A 17,049-nucleotide genomic window follows, 5' to 3' on the forward strand; every position below is an offset into this window, starting at 1 on the left:
TATATACGTATATATATTTTTTGTTTTATATATATATATATATATATATATAAAAATAAAATATATATATATATATATATATATATGTATATATATAAATTTTATTTTTATATATATATATGTATATATATATATATATATATAAAAATAAAATATATATATATATGTATATATATATTTATACGTATATATATATATATATATATATATATATATATATATATATATATATATATATACGTAGATATATATTTTATTTTATATATATATATATATATATATATATATATATACATATATATATTTTTTTTTTTTAAATAATAATAATGAATAACATTTGTAACGCACTTTACATTTGTTAAAATCTCAAAGTATAAAAAATAAAATTAAAATTAAAATACAAAATATATATATATATATATATATATATATATATACAATATATATATATATATATTTTATTTTTTAATAATAATAATGAATAATGAATTACATTTGTAACGCACTTTACATTTGTTAAAATCTCAAAGTACTACAAAGTATAAAATATATATATATATATATATATATATATAATATATATACAATTAAATTAAATTAAAAAATATATTTTTTTTTTTTTTTTAATTTTTATATACTTTGTAGCACTTTGAGATTTTAACAAATGTAAAGTGCGTTACAAATGTTATTCATTATTTATTATTATTATTATTATTATTATTATTATATACTGTCAGATAATATTTAAAATATGCATATTTCCCCGTCAAAATTGAAAGAACAAATGCATTTAGTAAAAGAATAAAAATAAAAATACCTTATTGAAACCCATTTTTTCCCATGGCTTTCGCGGGCCACATAAAATGACGTGGCGGGCCAGAACTGGCCCCCGGGCCTTGAGTTTGACACATGTGCGTTAGCATATGTAATAATTTACTTTAAAAATATTCGGCTTTATGCAGACAGACGTGGAGTGTTAGTCTACATCAGGGGTGTCCAAAGTACGGCCCGCGGGCCAAGTGCGGCCCCGACTTCGATTTAACCCGCGAGACGGCATGAGTAAAATAAGCGGTGTTTTCATAAAATACACAAATAGACTGACGGCTGCCGTTTTGTTGCCATCAAAAGTAACTTAAGTCAGCGGCCATTAATAGTACATCAATGTGACTACGTGCACAGCATTTATTTATATGACCCAAACTAAACAACCTTCCCTAGTCATGGTGCTTAAAAAAATGTAAGAAATAGCAAGGCCCGCAAGGCGCTACCAAAACACAGACCGGTTTCCACAATGTCTTCGTCAGTGTGCAATTTTCAACAGGAAGTGATGCTCTTAAATAGTCACATCTGTGGTTAATCAACTGGTACAATCAATCAAGAACAACATAAAAAATTAAAGGATGAATAATTGTATACAAGTTATCACACAACTAGTTTGCTATGAGTTCAGGTTGCCCTGCATGAAGACAAAAGCCGTCTTTGATCTTATCAAGCAAAAGGCTAATAAACCTCCACTGTGTGCGATGGAATGCGCCGTGGAGGTGTCGGTTTCTTTGATCTATTGGACTGCCACAGGAAGGACCCAAAATCTACGAGCAGAGAGGAGGCAAACCTGACACTGCTCCAAGCACCGTTTTGTGTGAACTGTTAATGACCCAGTGCAGCAGCTGTTTATGACCCCCTCCCCTTAGAAAGCACCTGCATCTATGTAATCAAGAAATTCCCAAATAAATGAGGAGGCGTGTGGAGCTTGTTCCTCAGAGCCGTGGGGTGACACTGACGGAGGGTGCAGGTCCACATGTGCTCTCCTCGTGAGCTGAATTGAATCCTGTCTCTGTTTGATTACTTGCTTCTTGTCTTGCTTAATAGATAGTTCGGTATTTGAACCTGACAGCACAAATAATAGATACAAAAGGGAAATTGTACAAAATAAATCAAAGAATCAGTACAGTATCATAGGAAAATAAATAAAACAATAAAAAAAAAATTCTAGAAAAAAAAAAGTAAAACTTTTTTTATTTTATTGTAATAAAAAAATTGTTTTTAAATGTAATAAAAAAATGTGTTCAAAAATTCAAGCCGCACAAATATTCAACAGTCACACATAACACAACCTGCTCACTGAACTTTGTGGACATTATGAAAAACGTCCAAACACCATAAAAAAAAGGTCAAAACTCCACCCATTTAAATCCATCAGAGTGCATGATGGGAAAATGTAAAACCACGTTTGGCACATTTTAGCTGCTTGATACTTCTGAGTGATTAAAAACCTTTAATGAGCTTCTCACGGAAGCTAAAAAATTAGCGTTCCGAAACGTGCAAACTAGAAAACGATCCTAAAATCCCCTACGGACACATTGACTGGTTCCAGCTGCATTAACACTCCGCCTGGCGACAAGGGTAGCTCACAAGCGTATCGTGAAAATGTTGGGACTGGGATCAACTGAGAAGCTCCGCCCATGAAGCCAACAAACACACACCCTGCTGGCATGAAGAGGCGTGGCTTGTTTAAAACAAACACGCTTTTGCAAACTTGATAATCCTGCCTTTCAGCCTTTCTAGAAGCAGCTCTGCACGCTGGAGGTGGGTATCAATATATAATATATAACACGGTATCAATATGTGTCGCAGTAGACACGTAATCGATAACATTAAAAACATTTATTCGACAAATAGTTCCGTTTTTTTTTTTGGTTTCTTGCACGTGGGAAGAGAGCGGACGTTGCAAAGCAAGGTTGGTTGCACGGACACAGGGTGGAGGGAGTGATCAGTGGGAGTGACACGCCAACAGCCAATCAGGTGACAGGATCAAGTCCGATAGCCAATGTGACTCCAATGTGAAACAAATGTGGCCCCAATGAGGCTCCAATGTGGCCCCAATGTGGCTCCAATGAGGCCCCAATGTGATTCCAATGTGGCCCCAATGTGGCTCCAATGTGGCCCCACTAAGGCCCCAAAGTGGCCACAAAGTGTCTCCAATGAGGCCACAATGTGACTCCAATGTGGCCCCAATGTGGCTCTAATGAGGCCACAATGAGGCTCCAATGTGGCCCCACTAAGGCCCCAAAGTGTCTCCAATGTGGCCCCAATGAGGCCACAATGAGGCTCCAATGTGGCCCCTATGAGGCCACAATGAGGATCCAATGTGGCCCCTATGAGGCCCCAATGAGGCTCCTATGAGGCCACAATGAGGCTCCAATGTGGCCCCACTAAAGCCCCAAAGTGGCCACAAAGTGTCTCCAATGTGGCCCCAATGAGGCCACAATGTGACTCCAATGAGGCTCCAATGTGGCCCCACTAAAGCCCCAAAGTGGCCACAAAGTGTCTCCAATGTGGCCCCAATGAGGCCACAATGTTACTCCAATGTGGCACCAATGTGGCTCCAATGTAGCCCCAATGTGGCTCCAATGAGGCCCCAATGAGGCTCCAATGTGGCCCCAATGAGGCTCCAATGTGGCCCCAATAAAGCCCCAGAGTGGCCCCAATAAAGCCCCAGAGTGGCTCCAAAGTGGCCCCAAAGCGTCTCCAATGTGGCCCCAATGTGGCCCCAGTGAGGCCCTAATGTGACTCCAGTGAGGCCCCAATGAGGCTCCAATGTGGCTTCAATGAGGACCCAATGAGGCCCCAATGATGCCCCAATGGGGCTTCAATGGGGAACCAATGAGGCCCCAATGTGGCCCCAATGAGGCCCCAATGTGGCCCCAATGTGGCCGCAATGTGGCCGCAATGTGGCCTCAATGTGGCCAAAATGTGGCCCAAATGTAGCTCCAATGAGGCCCCAGTGCGGCTCTAATGAGGCCCCAATGTGGCCCCAATGTGGCCGCAATGTGGCCGCAATGTGGCCTCAATGTGGCCAAAATGTGGCCCAAATGTAGCTCCAATGAGGCCCCAGTGCGGCTCTAATGAGGCCCCAATTTGGCCCCAACGTGGCCCTATTGTGGCCCCAAAGTGGCTCCAATGTGGCCCCAATGAGGCCCCAAAGTGGCTCCAGTGTGGCCCAAATGTAGCTCCAATGTGGCTCTAATGTGGCCCCAATAAGGCCCCAAAGTGTCTCCATTGTGGCCCCAATGAGGCCCCAATGTGACTCCAATGTGGTCCCAATGAGCCTCCAATGTGGCCCCAATGAGCCTCCAATGTGGCCCCAAAGAGGCTCCAATGTGACTCTAATGAGGCCACAGTGTGACTTCAATGTGACCCCAATAAGGCCCCAATGTGGCCCCAATGTGGCTCCAATGTGGCATCAATGTGGCCAAAATGTGGCCCAAATGTAGCTCCAATGAGGCCCCAGTGCGGCTCTAATGAGGCCCCAATTTGGCCCCAACGTGGCCCTATTGTGGCCCCAATGAGGCCCCAAAGTGGCTCCAGTGTGGCCCAAATGTAGCTCCAATGTGGCTCTAATGTGGCCCCAATAAGGCCCCAAAGTGTCTCCAATGTGGCCCCAATGAGGCCCCAATGTGACTCCAATGTGGTCCCAATGAGCCTCCAATGTGGCCCCAATGTGGCCCCAAAGAGGCTCCAATGTGACTCTAATGAGTCCACAGTGTGACTTCAATGTGACCCCAATAAGGCCTAGAGTGGCTCCAAAGTGGCCCCAAAGTGTCTCCAATGTGGCCCCAATGAGGCCCCAATATGGCTCCAATGAGGCCCCAATGTGGCTCCAATGTGGCCTCAATGTGGCCAAAATGTGGCCCAAATGTAGCTCCAATGAGGCCCCAGTGCGGCTCTAATGAGGCCCCAATTTGGCCCCAACGTGGCCCTATTGTGGCCCCAAAGTGGCCCCAATGAGGCCCCAAAGTGGCTCCAGTGTGGCCCAAATGTAGCTCCAATGTGGCTCTAATGTGGCCCCAATAAGGCCCCAAAGTGTCTCCAATGTGGCCCCAAGGTGTCTCCAATGTGGCCCCAATGAGGCCCCAATGTGACTCCAATGTGGTTCCAATGAGCCTCCAATGTGGCCCCAAAGAGGCTCCAATGTGGCTCTAATGAGGCCACAGTGTGACCCCAATAAGGCCCCAGAGTGGCTCCAAAGTGGCCCCAAAGTGTCTCCAATGTGGCCCCAATGAGGCCCCAATGTGGCTCCAATGAGGCCTCAATATGGCTCCAATGAGGCCCCAATGTGGCTCCAATGTGGCCCCAATGAGGCTCCAATGTGGCCCCAATAAGGCTCCAATGTGGCCCCAATAAGGCCCACGAGTGGCTCCAAAGTGGCCCCAAAGTGTCTCCAATGTGGCCCCAAAGTGGCCCCAATGAGGCTCTAATGTGACCCCAATGTGGCTCCAATGAGGCCCCAATGTGGCCCCAATGATGCCACAATGGGGCCCCAATGATGCCACAATGTGGCAGTTCGATAAAGTGAAAACAAAGGAAGTTGACTGGATTCCGTAAATAAACAAAGAATGTGGCCCCAAAGTGTCTCCAATGAGGCCCCAATGTGGCCCCAATGATGCCACAATGGGGCCCCAATGTGGCCCCAATGTGGCAGTTCGATAAAGTGAAAACAAAGGAAGTTGACTGGATTCCGTAAATAAACAAAGAATGTGGCCCCAAAGTGTCTCCAATGGGGCCCCAATGAGGCCCCAATGTGGCAGTGAAGTGAAAACAAAGGAAGTTGACTGGATTCCGTAAATAAACAAGGAATTTGCTACTACTACAAAATAAATAAAACGTTGCCACACCTTAAAAGAATATAAAGTATGGCACAAAGCTGACGAAAAAGTCCCAAACACCAACGCGTCGCCGTTAAGACTGAAGTCGCATTAGAAAAGATGGGATTACAACGTGACCGGGACTGATGTGGCCTGAATCTGACGCCAAAAGATCCGATTTGAAGCACTTTGGAGCGTTTAGACCGGCAAAAAAAAAGTCAGTTCTGTGTCACTTGAGGGCAACAAAACCAGATTTGGTGTGCTTCGTCAGACCAATGTGGTCTACAAATGATGCTGGACCGCTAATACCGCCTTAGCCCCTGCTCACCCTTTAGAGCACTGCTCGGAAGATAGTTGTTTACATTTTCACACTTTGCACTATTTTCTTACACTTTCTGAAGCTTTTCTTACATATTCCTTTGATTGTGAGAGCATGTTGTTGAGTGTTCCATGTGCTTTTACACTTTTGTTGACATTGTTTGCCATGTTGTCATTTCCTTTCTGCCTTCTCAGCTGAGGGCTTATATGATCATTTACAATAAAAACGTTTACATTTCATACATTTTCCTGGTCATGAAAAAAATATCAATTTCTATCGACATGGACTGATACAAAAAACCGTACATCGCGACGCACTTTTCAGGGACTAAGTGTGTTCTAACGGCATGATTATTGTATTGACGTTATGAATGGACTTCATGTTAGCTGGTCCACACAGCGGCCAGCCGGGCCAAGTCTGGAAGCGGCGTGTAACCCGGCCCGCCAGAGTCCGGGGGGGGGGTGACGTCACGCCGGTTCTCAGAAGACTTTCCTTCTTTAACTCTGCCTCAGCTCCACGTGGGTCAAAGGTCAGGGTTCAGGCCCGGATTTAGCACAACTGGGTAGCCGCGTCCTCTCTCTACGGACCGGGGTCACAACAAAATGCTGGTCTCAACCTGTCAAGTTGCACAATCTGTAGGGACAACATCCAGTAGGGTTCTACGGTATACCGGTACTAGTATAGTATTGCGGTACTAATGAATCAAAAACGGTACTATACTCTGTTTGAAAAGTACCGGTTCGTCATTTTTTTTAATTTTTTTTCTACAGGCATGACGGCGTGGTGACATTGCTGGTTTTACGAGCAGAGGAGCGTGTTCGGCAGCGCACACACACAGAGTACTTACAAGCAGACACGGCGTGGAGACAGAAAAGGGAGAATGGACGCATTTTGGCTTAAAAAGTAAAGATTAAGGTGATGTTATAACACTGAAACACCCTCAGGAAGAGCTGCTTTAAGACATGGCTAAGCTAACATCCGACAAATAAAGTAAGTTTCTTACAAGTATCATTATCACTGGAGGACGAGGAATAGCTAAACATGCTTCACTACACACCGTAGGAGGATACAATAGCTCACCGGCGTCACAATGAAAACAAACGCCACGGGTGGATCTATACCTGACATCCACTGTAATGATACCAAGTACAACAGCGTATTTAGTCGATACTACTATGATTACATCGATATTTTTTAGCGTCACAAAATATTTTTTTCTTTTAAATGATGTTTATAAAGTCAGAAAACACGTCCCTACACACATGAGGACCTTGAATATGACCAATGTATGATCCTGTGACTACTTGGTATCGGATCGATACCTACATTTGTGGTATCATCCAAAACTAGTCGCTGCTGGGCCACAACAAAAAATATTTATTTTTCTAAAATTTTAGTGGGTGCGGCTCATATATGGAAAAAATATTTATTTTTCAAAATTCTTAGTGGGTGCGGCTTATATATGGAAAAAAAAAAAAATTTTCTAAAATTTTAGTGGAAAAAATATTTATTTTCAAAAATGTTAGTGGGTGCGGCTTATATATTGAAAAAAGATTTATTTTTCTGAAATATTAGTGGGTGCGGCTTATATATGGAAAAAATATTTATTTAAAAAAAATTAGTGGGTGCGGCTTGTATATGGAAAAATATTTAATTTTCAAAAATTTTAGTGGGTGTGGCTTATATATGGAAAAAATATTTATTTTTCAAAAAGTTTAGTGGGTGCGGCTCTTATATGGAAAAAATATTTATTTTTCTAAAATTTTAGTGGGTGTGGCTTATATATAGAAAAAATATTTATTTTTCTAAAATTTTAGCGGGTGCCGCTTATATACGGAAAAAATATTTATTTTTCAAAAATTTTAGTGGGTGCGGCTTATATGTGGAAAAAATATTAATTTTTCAAAATAAATTGTGGAAAAAATATTAATTTTTCAAAAATGTTAGTGGTGCGGCTTATATATGGAAAAAATATTAATTTTTCCAAAATTTTCCATCCATCCATCCATCCATCTTCTTCCGCTTATCCGAGGTCGGGTCGCGGGGGCAGCAGCCTAAGCAGGGAAGCCCAGACTTCCCTCTCCCCAGCCACTTCGTCCAGCTCCTCCCGGGGGATCCCGAGGCGTTCCCAGGCCAGCCGGGAGACATAGTCTTCCCAACGTGTCCTGGGTCTTCCTCGTGGCCTCCTACCGGTCGGACATGCCCTAAACACCTCCTTAGGGAGGCGCTCGGGTGGCATCCTGACCAGATGCCCGAACCACCTCATCTGGCTCCTCTCGATGCGGAGGAGCAGCGGCTTTACTTTGAGCTCCCCCCGGATGACAGAGCTTCTCACCCTATCTCTAAGGGAGAGCCCCGCCACCCGGCGGAGGAAACTCATTTCGGCCGCTTGTACCCGTGATCTTGTCCTTTCGGTCATAACCCAAAGCTCATGACCATAGGTGAGGATGGGAACGTAGATCGACCGGTAAATTGAGAGCTTTGCCTTCCGGCTCAGCTCCTTCTTCACCACAACGGATCGATACAGCGTCCGCATTACTGAAGACGCCGCACCGATCCGCCTGTCGATCTCACCATCCACTCTTCCCTCACTCGTGAACAAGACTCCGAGGTACTTGAACTCCTCCACTTGGGGCAAGATCTCCTCCCCAACCCGGAGATGGCACTCCACCCTTTTCCGGGCGAGAACCATGGACTCGGACTTGGAGGTGCTGATTCTCATCCCAGTCGCTTCACACTCAGCTGCGAACCGATCCAGTGAGAGCTGAAGATCCTGGCCAGATGAAGCCATCAGGACCAAATCATCTGCAAAAAGCAGAGACCTAATCCTGCAGCCACCAAACCGGATCCCCTCAACGCCTTGACTGCGCCTAGAAATTCTGTCCATAAAAGTTATGAACAGAATCGGTGACAAAGGGCAGCCTTGGCGGAGTCCAACCCTCACCGGAAACGTGTCCGACTTACTGCCGGCAATGCGAACCAAGCTCTGACACTGATCATACAGGGAGCGGACCGCCACAATCAGACAGTCCGAAACCCCATACTCTCTGAGCACTCCCCACAGGACTTCCCGAGGGACACGGTCGAATGCCTTCTCCAAGTCCACAAAGCACATGTAGACTGGTTGGGCAAACTCCCATGCACCCTCAAGGACCCTGCCGAGAGTATAGAGCTGGTCCACAGTTCCACGACCAGGACGAAAACCACACTGTTCCTCCTGAATCCGAGGTTCGACTATCCGGCGTAGCCTCCTCTCCAGTACACCTGAATAGACCTTACCGGGAAGGCTGAGAAGTGTGATCCCACGATAGTTAGAACACACCCTCCGGTTCCCCTTTTTAAAGAGAGGAACCACCACCCCGGTCTGCCAATCCAGAGGTACTGCCCCCGATGTCCACGCGATGCTGCAGAGTCTTGTCAACCAAGACAGCCCTACAGCATCCAGAGCCTTAAGGAACTCCGGGCGGATCTCATCCACCCCCGGGGCCTTGCCACCGAGGAGCTTTTTAACTACCTCAGCAACCTCAGCCCCAGAAATAGGAGAGCCCACCACAGATTCCTCAGGCACTGCTTCCTCATAGGAAGACGTGTTGGTGGGATTGAGGAGGTCTTCGAAGTATTCCCTCCACCGATCCACAACTTCCGCAGTCGAGGTCAGCAGAACACCATCCGCACCATACACGGTGTTGGTAGTGCACTGCTTCCCCTTCCTGAGGCGGTGGATGGTGGTCCAGAATCGCTTCGAAGCCGTCCGGAAGTCGTTTTCCATGGCTTCCCCGAACTCCTCCCATGTCCGAGTTTTTGCCTCCGCGACCGCTGAAGCCGCACACCGCTTGGCCTGTCGGTACCTGTCCGCTGCCTCAGGAGTCCCATGAGCCAAAAGAACCCGATAGGACTCCTTCTTCAGCTTGACGGCATCCCTCACCGCCGGTGTCCACCAACGGGTTCTAGGATTACCGCCACGACAGGCACCAACTACCTTGCGGCCACAGCTCCAATCAGCCGCCTCGACAATAGAGGTGCGGAACATGGTCCACTCGGACTCAATGTCCAGCACCTCCCTCGTGACATGTTCAAAGTTCTTCCGGAGGTGGGAATTGAAACTCTCTCTGACAGGAGACTCTGCCAGACGTTCCCAGCAAACCCTCACAATGCGTTTGGGCCTGCCAGGTCTGTCCGGCATCCTCCCCCACCATCGCAGCCAACTCACCACCAGGTGGTGATCGGTAGAAAGCTCCGCCCCTCTCTTCACCCGAGTGTCCAAAACATGAGGCCGCAAATCCGATGACACAACTACAAAGTCGATCATAGAACTGCGGCCTAGGGTGTCCTGGTGCCAAGTGCACATATGGACACCCTTATGCTTGAACATGGTGTTCGTTATGGACAATCCGTGACGGGCACAAAAGTCCAATAACAAAACACCACTTGGGTTCAGATCCGGGCGGCCATTCTTCCCAATCACGCCTCTCCAGGTTTCACTGTCGTTGCCAATATGAGCGTTGAAGTCCCCCAGTAGAACGAGGGAATCACCCGGGGGAGCACTCTCAAGTACTCCCTCGAGTGAATCCAAAAAGGGTGGGTACTCTGAGCTGCTGTTTGGCGCGTAAGCGCAAACAACAGTCAGGACCCGTCCCCCCACCCGAAGGCGGAGGGAAGCTACCCTCTCGTCCACCGGGTTGAACTCCAACATGCAGGCTCTGAGCCGGGGGGAAACAAGAATTGCCACCCCAGCCCGTCGCCTCTCACTGCTGGCAACGCCAGAGTGGAAGAGAGTCCAGCCCCTCTCGAGAGAACTGGTTCCAGAGCCCTTGCTGTGCGTCGAGGTGAGTCCCACTATATCCAACCGGAACTTCTCTACCTCGCGCACTAGCTCAGGCTCCTTCCCCCCCAGCGAGGTGACGTTCCACGTCCCAAGAGCTAGCTTCTGTAGCCGAGGATCGGACCGCCAAGTGCCCTGCCTTCGGCTACCGCCCAGCTCACATTGCACCCGACCTCTATGACCCCTGCTATGGGTGGTGAGCCCATTGGAGGGGGGACCCACGTTGCCTCTTCGGGCTGTGCCCGGCCGGGCCCCATGGGGACAGGCCCGGCCACCAGGCGCTCGCCATCGTGCCCCAACTCCGGGCCTGGCTCCGGAGGGGGGCCCCGGTGACCCGCGTCCGGGCGAGGGAAATCTGGGTCTCGGTTCTTGCATTTCCATAGACGTCTTCGAGCTGCTCTTTGTCTGATCCCTCACCTAGGACCTGTTTGTCTTGGGAGACCCTACCAGGGGGCATGGAAGCCCCCGGACAACATAGCTCCTAGGATCATTGGGACACGCAAACTCCTCTACCACGTTAAGGTGGCAGCTCAGAGAGGTGAATTTTTCCAAAATTTTAGTGGAAAAAATATTTATTTTTCAAAAATGTTAGTGGTGCGGCTTGTATATGGAAAAAATATTAATTTTTCTAAAATTTTAGTGGAAAAAATATTTATTTTTCAAAAATGTTAGTGGTGCGGCTTATATATGGAAAAAATATTAATTTTTCTAAAATTTTAGTGGGGACGGCGTGGCGCAGTGGAAGAATGGCCGTGCGCGACCCGAGGGTCCCTGGTTCAATCCCCACCTAGTACCAACCTCGTCATGTCCGTTGTGTCCTGAGCAAGACACTTCACCCTTGCTCCTGATGGGTGCTGGTTAGCGCCTTGCATGGCAGCTCCCTCCATCAGTGTGTGAATGTGTGTGTGAATGGGTAAATGTGGAAGTAGTGTCAAAGCGCTTTGAGTACCTTGAAGGTAGAAAAGCGCTATACAAGTACAACCCTTTTTTTTTTTTTTTTTTATATATAGAAAAAATATTTATCTCTCTAAAATGTTAGCGGGTGCGGCTTATATATGGAAAAAATATTTATTTTTCAAAAATTTTAGTGGAAAAAATATTTAATTTTCAAAAATGTTAGTGGTGCGGCTTATATATGGAAAAAATATTACATTTTCTAAAATTTTAGTGGGTGCGGCTTATGTATGGAAAAAAAAATTTTCTAAAATTTTAGATGTGTTTTTATGTGGAAAAAAAATATTTTCAAAAATGTTAGTGGGTGCGGCTTATATATTGAAAAAATATTTATTTTTCTAAGATATTAGTGGGTGCGGCTTATATATGAAAAAAATATTTATTTTTCTAAAATTTTAGTGGGTGTGCCTTATATATAGAAAAAATATTTATTTTTCTAAAATTTTAGTGGAAAAAATATTCATTTTTCAAAAATGTTAGTGGTGCGGCTTATATATGGGGGGAAAAATTCTAAAATTTTAGTAGAAAAAATATTTATTTTTCAAAAATGTTAGTGGTGCGGCTTATATATGGAAAAAATATTAATTTTTCTAAAATTTTAGAGGAAAAAATATTCATTTTCCAAAAATGTTAGTGGTGCAGCTTATATATGAAAAAAAATATAATTTTTTCTAAAATTTTAGTGGGAAAAATATTTATTTTTCAAAATTGTTAGTGGTGCGGCTTGTATACGGAAAAAATATTAAATTTTCTACACATTTTAGTGGGTGCGGCTTATATATGGAAAAAATATTTTTCTAAAATTTTAGTGGGTGCGGCTCTTATGTTGAAAAAATATTTATTTTCAAAAATCTTAGTGGGTGCAGCTTATATATTGAAAAAATATTTATTTTTCTAAAATTTTAGTGGGTGCGGCTTATATATGGAAAAATATTTATTTTTCAAAAAATTTAGTGGAAATTTTTTTTTTTTTTTTTTTATGTTAGTGGTACGGCTTATATATGGAAAAAAATATTTTTTCTAAAGTTTTAGTGGAAAAAATATTTATTTTTCAAAAATGTTAGTGGTGCGGCTTATATATGGAAAAAAATATAATTTTTTTCTAAAATTTTAGTGGAAAAAATATTTATTTTTCAAAATTGTTAGTGGTGCGGCTTGTATACGGAAAAAATATTAAATTTTCTAAACATTTTAGTGGGTGCGGCTTATATATGGAAAAAATATTTTTCTAAAATTTTAGTGGGTGCGGCTCTTATGTTGAAAAAATATTTATTTTCAAAAATCTTAGTGGGTGCGGCTTATATATTGAAAAAATATTTATTTTTCTAAAATTTTAGTGGGTGCGGCTTATATATGGAAAAATATTTATTTTTCAAAAAATTTAGTGGAAAGTTTTTTTGTTTTGTTTTTTATGTTAGTGGTACGGCTTATATATGGAAAAAAATATTTTTTCTAAAGTTTTAGTGGAAAAAATATTTCTTTTTCAAAAATGTTAGTGGTGCGGCTTATATATGGAAAAAAATATAATTTTTTTCAAAAATTTTAGTGGAAAAAATATTTATTTTTCAAAAATGTTAGTTGTGCGGCTTATATATGGAAAAAATATTAAATTTTCTAAACGTTTTAGTGGGTGCGGCTTATATATGGAAAAAATATTTATTTTTCTGAAATTTTAGTGGGTGTGGCTTATATATATAAGAAATATTTATTTTTCAAAAATTTTAGTGGGTGCGGCTTTTATATGGAAAAAATATTTATTTTTCTAAAATTTTAGTGGGTGCGGCTTGTATATGGAAAAAATATTTATTTTTCTAAAATTTTAGTGGAATTTTTTTTTTTTTTTTTTTTATGTTAGTGGTGCGGCTTGTATATGGAAACATTTTTATTTTTTCTAAAATTTTAGTGGAAAAAAATATTTATTTTTCAAAAATGTTAGTGGTCCGGCTTATATATGGAAAAAATATTAATTTTTTTTTAATTTTAGTGGAAAAAATATTTAATTTTCAAAAATGTTAGTGGTGCGGCTTATATATGGAAAAAATATTACATTTTCTAAAATTTTAGTGGGTGCGGCTTATATATGGAAAAAATATTTTTCTAAAATTTTAGTGGGTGCGGCTCTTATGTGGAAAAAATATTTATTTTCAAAAATGTTAGCGGGTGCGGCTTATATATTGAAAAAATATTTATTTTTCTAACATTTTAGTGGGTGCGGCTTATATATGGAAAAAATATTTATTTTTCTAAAATTTTAGTGGGTGTGGCTTATATATATAAAAAATATTTATTTTTCTAAAATTTTAGTGGGTGCGGCTTATATATGGAAAAAATATTTATTTCTCTAAAATTTTAGTGGAAAAAATATTTAATTTTCAAAAATGTTAGTGGTGCGGCTTATATATGGAAAACAAATATTTTTTCTAAAATTTTAGTGGAAAAAATATTTATTTTTCAAAAATGTTAGTGGTGCGGCTTATATATGGAAAAAATATTAAATTTCCTAAAATTTTAGTGGGTGCGGCTTATATATGGAAAAAATATTTTTCTAAAATTTTAGTGGGTGCGGCTCTTATGTGGAAAAAATATTTATTTTCAAAAATGTTAGTGGGTGTGGCTTATATATGGAAAAAATATTTATTTTTCTAAAATTTTAGTGGGTGCGGCCTATATATATAGAAAAAATATTTATTTTTCTAAAATTTTAGCGGGTGCCGCTTATATACGGAAAACATATTTATTTTTCAAAATTTTTAGTGGATGCGGCTTATATATGGAAAAAATATTTATTTTTCTAAAATTTTAGCGGGTGCCGCTTATATACGGAAAACATATTTATTTTTTAACATTTTTAGTTGGTGCGGCTTATATATGGAAAAAACATTAATTTTTCAAAAATTTTAGTGGAAAAAATATGCATTTTTCAAAAATGTTAGTGGTGCGGCTTATATATGGAAAAAATATAAATTTTTCAAAAATTTTAGTGGAAAAAATATTTATTTTTTAAAAATGTTAGTGGTGCGGCTTATATATGGAAAAAATATTTATTTTCCAAAAATGTTAGTAGTGCGGCTTATATATGGAAAAAATATTAATTTTTCTAAAATTTTAGTGGAATTTTTTTTTTTTTTTTTTTTTTTATGTTAGTGGTGCGGCTTTTATATGGAAAAAATATTAATTTTTCTAAAATTTTAGTGGAAAAAATATTTAATTTTCAAAAATGTTAGTGGTGCGGTTTATATATGGGAAAAATATTACATTTTCTAAAATTTTAGTGGGTGCGGCTAATATATGGAAAAAATATTTTTCTGAAATTTTAGTGGGTGCGGCTCTTATATAGAAAAAATATTTATTTTTCTAAAATTTTAGTGGGTGTGGCTTATATATATAAAAAATATTTATTTTTCTGAAATTTTAGTGGGTGCGGCTTATATATGGAAAAAATATTTATTTCTCTAAAATTTTAGTGGAAAAAATATTTAATTTTCAAAAATGTTAGTCGTGCGGCTTATATATGGAAAACAAATATTTTTCCTAAAATTTTAGTGGAAAAAATATTTATTTTTCAAAAATGTTAGTGGTGCGGCTTATATATGGAAAAAATATTAAATTTTCTAAAAATTTTAGTGGGTGCGGCTTATATATGGAAAAAATATTTTTCTAAAATTTTAGTGGGTGCGGCTCTTATGTGGAAAAAATATTTATTTTCAAAAATGTTAGTGGGTGTGGCTTATATATGGAAAAAATATTTATTTTTCTAAAATTTTAGTGGGTGCGGCCTATATATATAGAAAAAATATTTATTTTTCTAAAATTTTAGCGGGTGCCGCTTATATACGGAAAACATATTTATTTTTCAAAATTTTTAGTGGATGCGGCTTATATATGGAAAAAATATTTATTTTTCTAAAATTTTAGCGGGTGCCGCTTATATACGGAAAACATATTTATTTTTCAACATTTTTAGTTGGTGCGGCTTATATATGGAAAAAATATTAATTTTTCAAAAATTTTAGTGGAAAAAATATGCATTTTTCAAAAATGTTAGTGGTGCGGCTTATATATGGAAAAAATATAAATTTTTCAAAAATTTTAGTGGAAAAAATATTTATTTTTGAAAAATGTTAGTGGTGCGGCTTATATATGGAAAAAATATTTATTTTCCAAAAATGTTAGTAGTGCGGCTTATATATGGAAACAATATTAATTTTTCTAAAATTTTAGTGGAATTTTTTTTTTTTTTTTTTTTATGTTAGTGGTGCGGCTTTTATATGGAAAAAATATTAATTTTTCTAAAATTTTAGTGGAAAAAATATTTAATTTTCAAAAATGTTAGTGGTGCGGCTTATATATGGAAAAAATATTACATTTTCTAAAATTTTTGTGGGTGCGGCTTATATATGGAAAAAAAAAAATCTAAAATTTTAGTGGGTGCGGCTCTTATATAGAAAAAATATTTATTTTTCTAAAATTTTAGTGGGTGTGGCTTATATATATAAAAAATATTTATTTTTCTAAAATTTTAGTGGGTGCGGCTTATATATGGAAAAAATATTTATTTCTCTAAAATTTTAGTGGAAAAAATATTTAATTTTCAAAAATGTTAGTCGTGCAGCTTATATATGGAAAACAAATATTTTTTCTAAAATTTTAGTGGAAAAAATATTTATTTTTCAAAAATGTTAGTGGTGCGGCTTATATATGGAAAAAATATTAAATTTTCTAAAATTTTAGTGGGTGCGGCTTATATATGGAAAAAATATTTTTCTAAAATTTTAGTGGGTGCCGCTTATATACGGAAAACATATTTATTTTTCAAAATTTTTAGTGGATGCGGCTTATATATGGAAAAAATATTTATTTTTCTAAAATTTTAGCGGGTGCCGCTTATATACGGAAAACATATTTATTTTTCAACATTTTTAGTTGGTGCGGCTTATATATGGAAAAAATATAAATTTTTCAGAAATTTTAGTGGAAAAAATATTCATTTTTCAAAAATGTTAGTGGTGCGGCTTATATATGGAAAAAATATAAATTTTTCAAAAAATTTTGTGGAAACAATATTTATTTTTTAAAAATGTTAGTGGTGCGGCTTATATATGGAAAAAATATTAAATTTTCTAAACGTTTTAGTGGGTGCGGCTTATATATGGAAAAAATATTTATTTTTCTGAAATTTTAGTGGGTGTGGCTTATATATATAAGAAATATTTTTCTAAAATTTTAGTGGGTGCGGCTTATATATGGAAAAAATATTTATTTTTCTAAAATATTTGTGGGTGCGGCTTATATATGGAAAAAATATTTAT

General features: G+C 39.4%; 1 protein-coding gene across 3 annotated transcripts in view; it reads right to left on the reverse strand.

The window, feature by feature from the left end:
• mast4 (microtubule associated serine/threonine kinase family member 4) overlaps positions 1-17,049 on the reverse strand; it is a 302,344-nt gene that overhangs the window by 273,589 nt on the left and 11,706 nt on the right. The window lies entirely within an intron of this gene.

The sequence above is a fragment of the Nerophis lumbriciformis genome, linkage group LG11 (genome assembly GCF_033978685.3).
Source record: "Nerophis lumbriciformis linkage group LG11, RoL_Nlum_v2.1, whole genome shotgun sequence".
In the NCBI taxonomy this organism is placed as follows: domain Eukaryota; kingdom Metazoa; phylum Chordata; class Actinopteri; order Syngnathiformes; family Syngnathidae; genus Nerophis; species Nerophis lumbriciformis.